General features: G+C 39.6%; 1 protein-coding gene across 1 annotated transcript in view; it reads right to left on the bottom strand.

Moving 5' to 3' along the window:
- The window catches only part of LOC109485854 (trafficking protein particle complex subunit 12-like), a 20,953-nt gene that overhangs the window by 10,896 nt on the left and 3,983 nt on the right, over window positions 1-6,074 (bottom strand).

Here is a 6,074-nt window from a genome sequence, read left to right on the forward strand (position 1 = left end):
GACTAACTCACACAAGGATGAGCTTAAGTGTGGTGGGGTCTTTAATGTATGATTCTCCTCAAACACGGGATTTCTGGCTTTACATCCTATCCAAGATAATCATATTCTAGATACTCATTTTCACCTGAGTGAGGTTGAGTAAGGTGTAAAGGTGTAAAGGACATAGCATTGGGGCCTGCTAGGGATTAGAATCCAGATCCATTAGAACACTAACCCTTGTCAAAAATTGTTCTGCACACTTTCTTGCCCTCTTTATTGTGACAATAAACAGGAAGTAATCATTGTAAATGCAGTTTCAGTGGGCTTCAAAATCAGCAGGTATACGGATGACTTAATCTTCCCTAATGAGATTTTGCCAACATATTTTTTTTACTAAAGCCGAATTCTATGACGAAGGAAAGAAAATGGTTACGTTAGTAATTAGCAGCACTGACCAGGATAAGTAATGCGAAATGGCAGGGGTGCAGCAATTATACGTTTTAACTCGTATGCACAAACATTTCCGGGAATCTTTTTCGGGAGTGCATTTCCGGGAATCTTTTTCGGGAGTGCATTTCCGGGAATCTTTTTCGGGAGTGGTAGACTTTTTTCCTGCACAAGCAGATGACAGGAGGGAAGATTGCATCATTTCCTGCCTACACTACTTTTCTGATGCATAAACTACAAAGCAGTGCCCCAACACCACCAAAACTAAAACGAAATCACATCTTCATGTACAGTTGGTGTCACTTGAAGATGAAAATGCCCAATATATGTACATGTACTAATGTTCACCACTCACCACTCCATTGTCTGGTTGTAACTTGTAGACCTGTTCAAATAGTTGGCAGGACTCTGCAAAGGACCCCTGGCCCAGGGCTAGGAATGCTCTGGAAGGAAGGGAAGGCAACTTAATTACAACATGGGGGCAATGATCATACAGAAGGTCTAAATGGGTAATGAATGGGTTGTTAGATACTGAAAATTGAGACATTTTTTGACTGTGTTTGCTTTCAATTTCAATGCAACAGAACTTAAAATTCTTAACTCACTTGTTGGTAATTTTGACAGCCTCTCCATCTGCTTCACCCTCCAGAAGTGGCTCGGCCTTCTCAAAGCACTGCTGGGCCCCTTTCACATCTCCTAGCTGAAGTCAGAGATGTTGGATACATACATGTAGTCAATAGTGCATTTCACTAAGTAAAACAAAATATCAAGGGTTTCACACCTCCCTGAAGTATTTAGAGTTGTTTTGAATTTCCTGTTGCATCATTAGTGTGAATTTCTTGCTGATTCTGTCTATTCCTTTTTCTTCTGGCTTCCATAAAAGGCCGTTCATTTCCTCCCAGTCTGAGGGAACACCATTATGACCTCCAATTTGACCTTCCTGTCAACCTGTGGTGGTTACACCATTTTCCCCCTCTCTTCCTGCCACACTAATGTATTCAAATATTCGTGTAACTAAGGACACACAAACAAACATACAATCAAACACAAAAATCCACCAAACAAAACAAAACAAAACAACCAAATAACAAACATTTGTATTATCAAATAATTATTGTTGAATACTTGTGTCTCCACATTTGGATGAAATCAGCATCATGATTCAGACTGAAAGTATGTGTACTATGTGGCCATGTTAGGAAGATCCATTTTTAGAAAGGATGGAAATATTCTGCATTTGCCTGCAAAAGCTGGCAGGTGCTTTAGACCTGTATTAAGTGATACCAGTATGTAGCAGTAATGTACACATATAGAGTCTCCATCAAGTTTGGAGATATGATACAGGATGTGAAAATAGTGATGAAATACAGATAATTACCTCCCTGTGGACTTCATTTTCCACCAAATGTTTCCATCATTGCAATTATTCTGGTCTGTTAATGCACAGGACGGAGCTGTCTAAGACCATATATGTGTAGGTCTCATCATTTAATGGGTGCAATCAAGTAAGAGTAACTCACAGTATGACCACACAGCTGTTACAAGATATGGTTTTGATACATCCTTATTAAGATAATGCTGAGTAAAGACACTCTTTTTAAAGAGATGATGTGTTCTTAAAGGATCACTTAAGTCCAGAGGAGAGTTATTTTCCAATAGATAATCTATCAATTTTAAGAATTCCACTTGTGGATAGGAGGAAAAATCACTCTGGAAATGTTTTATTAGTATTTCATTCACATTTATTAGTATTTCATTCATATTTTTTACATTCTACAGGGGACACCTTACCTGTAGTTTGATCCTGCCCATTGCACTAAGAATCTGAGGTGTATCTCCCACTTCTCGAGACAGTATGGTGTCCATTGTCTCATAGGCCAAATTAAAATCCTGCAATCCATAAAATTAAGTTTTCAACCTATAATAGCATAAGCAACATTTAACATGAGAGTTATCTGACAAAGAGGAAAAAAAAAAAACAAAAATCACTTAGTTTCACAAAAAGAGACATATAAGATTTAATAATCTTTGTTTGCAAAATCATGCCTTAAGGCTAATTGTTTTGACCGAGTCAGAGTACAATACAATAATAGAAAACAGACAACTACTGTCTGAAAAAAGTCATACTCCTACTACTACGCTTGCTTTTATGAGGTTTATCTTCTTTGAAGGCAGTGGATAATGAATTGACCCACATTCTGCATAACGAGTGGGTGTTGTTATCTGAGTAGAAACACAGTCTTTTGGTGACCTTCTAAATGATGAAAGGATGTAAAAATAATCTGTTTCTGTCGGTCTCATAGTGAGGACACTGACTAATAAAATGTATTTCATTTTCCACTGCATTCATTGGGCAATGTAGAAAAGACACACACGGAATATGATCACATTTCTATTTACCAAGTTAGGGGTGCGCATGCTAACAGTAGCAGTGTCCTGTTCCTTACCTTCAACACCACAGCACAGTTTGTGATAGAAAACTGAACCCTCACTTCCCGGGACTTCCACAGCTCGGAGGATGCTAGAGGAAGGGAAAGGGGTTGAAAACAGCTCCAGATTAATAAAAGTTACCAGTAAATCTAGCCTTGGAAATGAGAATATGAATTGTAAGGTAAACATGCAGGATGTATTATAGAGCTGTGTCCCTAAACAAGTGCAAGTCCCTAGACATGCAAGTACACAGATTTTGGTACAGGTCCAAACCTGTACCTGTACTTAGTTTGTCCAATTATCTGTAGTTATACATGTAGCCACTGGTGGTAAATTGCCATCTCTATATGAGGGTTTACATAAACAAGTACACAGCCCTGAGCTATAGCAGTATTACTATGAGACTTACCTGTCCTGTTCTCAGGTGATAAAACCAACATGCTTCCATCTTCTGCCACGCCCTTTTCCAGGTTAGTCACGATCTACAACACCAAACACTTCCTCTTTATGTCCAGATGGTTATGAGATAAAACATCTCCAATAATCAGGCTAGGGAAAGCTCAATGCATGGCTTCTTCAAGCGTATGTCCTCTTATAGTCCCCCATTTCCACTAGACAGTGATGACTTGAGTGACCCTTGATTTAGTATAATTGGACTACAAGTATGTTTTGAAAGTCAAGAAAACACACAAAGGGTGAAACATTTTATTCTTTATGTATGCAATTTGCTGAGTGATCTGTCAAATATTTGTCGCTCAGAGATCATCTGCACTTGCCATTAATTTCCTCAGTGGACAAAATTCAACTAGTATATACTGACATGTAATCATCCCTGTTTTGTAAACATAAGGCATACGGGACATAGAAAGTACCTTGATATTCCAGAGGGCTCATTGAATTCACATCCCATACCTGGTTACAGGTGCCGAGCAGGTGGTAGAGTCTGTCAAGCGCCTCATGTGGTTTGCCCAGGTACTGCGGCAGCTCGGCATGGAGAACTCTGAAGTGGAATGGGACCATGGTGCCTGGGAAAGTGCACCAGACAAGGGTCAATATGGCATTGACTCTTCATACATGCAATCTTTAAAGGACAATTCGGTTATACCGGTAATTAAGCTAAGACAATAAATCAAGGATTAACTACATGTGTGATTCTTGTCCTGTAAAATACCTGTGTATCAGCTGTTTTCTAATAATAACAAGGAAAATCGTAGATTTTGTACCTCCGGGTATTGAAATGTGTGTTGCAGAATGTTGGGTGCATTGGGACTGTTCTTTAAATTATTGAATTCGCGCGAATACCATTTTTTCGAAAAGTTTCGAAATGTTTGTAATTGGCTAAATGATCTGTGAAATCACTAATCCCCCTAGCCGACTGGAGCCCAAAAATAGAAAGGACAGGGGGCATCCCGTGGCGAATCTGGCTGCCCGACCCTCAGCGACCAGCGATAATGTAAACAAACACCCGCTCCGGGCGCCAGCCGCCAATCGTCCGGTGCGCGTGTTACCCTTCTAACATGTAAGTAAGGCCATGTTGATTTGATTATATGGATGACATCCTCTGGGAACCCCAAAACTGATGCGCGCGTGCGAATAGTAAAATCTGAGCTTTTTATTGTATACTTTTATATGTTGTTTGTTATATACATGTAGTTGATGGTGTTGAATTTTATGTGTTAGATTTAGCCTTCCTGGTTGTGTTAACACAGGTCAGTATTTTCATCTGCAGCCTATAACATGTACCCACGAACGGGCCGCCACGAACTTATGCCACAAGGAACTCGTAATGAAACTCAGAATGACAACCGGAGCCGTTAAATGGAATCAGACGTTAAAAATAACTGCTGAAGTACCTCCCCGCATGTGCAAGTCATCCTTATTGTCACTTCCTCCATTTTCCGCCGATTCTTCGTATAAATTGGAGAAGTAAAGGTCTGAATCCGCGGTATTTGTAAGTTAGAAGTCGTAATATACGCCGAAAACAACCAACACAAAGGTTGCGCAACAGTACGTTGACCCCTGACCCATTGGCTAACCAGGAAGTGCCGATTACGTGTCCTGTGAACGCGTACTAAAGTATCCCCCCAGCGGGTCCCACCAGGCACGATAATGAGACGTTGATTGACGGCACATGTGGTTCACATCTGAACAGTTTCAAAGAAATAATTTATCGACAATGCTGACACCCCTCTGTGTGAAAGGTCAGATCAGTGGTCGCGACCTCAATCGTCCTTATACATGCAAAGGTCAAAAGCTGAGGCCCACTTTCACACTGAAAGGGGTGTCCATCGGCGGTCTAAACGCATCATTTTGACGCACTAAAACACACATACTAAAAAACCAAAACAACGTGCACCATCTACAGCCCAACAGCAAAACGTATACCAAGTCCCAGACATATCCGTCCACCCAAACGCGAGAAACGGGTGCGAACGCAATTTTCGTCTTCCCTCACAAAACCTCCGCGCTCGGGATATACATCCCTACCCGGAGGTAAATATCTGCCACCAAGAAAAATAAAGACCATTGCATGTCCACAAAAAAAAAAAATTAAGTTCTATTGTAGCACCAAGGAAAGCTGCCCAGCATCCCAACACCTACTCTCATGTCCCTAATAAACATACCCCCCGGAATAAACATACCCCCCGGACAAATCGTCAAAGTCTAATAAACATACCCTCCGGAATAAATGTACCCCCCGGAAAATGACCAAATTGACAGGTGAACTGTGTGTCTTTGATACTAAAATGTGCTCTTTATTTCAATACCAATATATTGGCAAATCTTTCACTGTTACATTTAATTAGTGAGTATATATCACTTTAATTAATGAGTATATATATATTGTACTTGTTTTGGGGAAATACAAAATCCGTAGGAGAAGCTATTGCATTTTACACTTCTGAAATGCACTTTGCTAAGCCTTCTCCTGCTACTTGAGTTGAAAATCTGACTAACTTAAGAGATAGAAAATCAAGCCCAATTAAGTACAAATATAGGGGTTTAATGAGTATATCTACAACAAAATCCATTTCAACATAATAATTATTTGGTATGGTACATTGTCTAATCTGGTCAAAGTCTGGATTCTGAAGAAGAAAAACTTCTGAAGAAAAAAACTTTTGAAGAAAAAAAATATTATTCAGCATAAAATTTTGATTGGTTTCCATCTCATTGTTTTTTTTAAAAATCGATAATGTGATTGTATCAATTTTAAA

The sequence above is a fragment of the Branchiostoma belcheri genome, unplaced genomic scaffold, assembly GCF_001625305.1.
Source record: "Branchiostoma belcheri isolate BF01 breed outbred unplaced genomic scaffold, Haploidv18h27 scaffold79, whole genome shotgun sequence".
NCBI classification, from domain to species: Eukaryota; Metazoa; Chordata; class Leptocardii; order Amphioxiformes; family Branchiostomatidae; genus Branchiostoma; species Branchiostoma belcheri.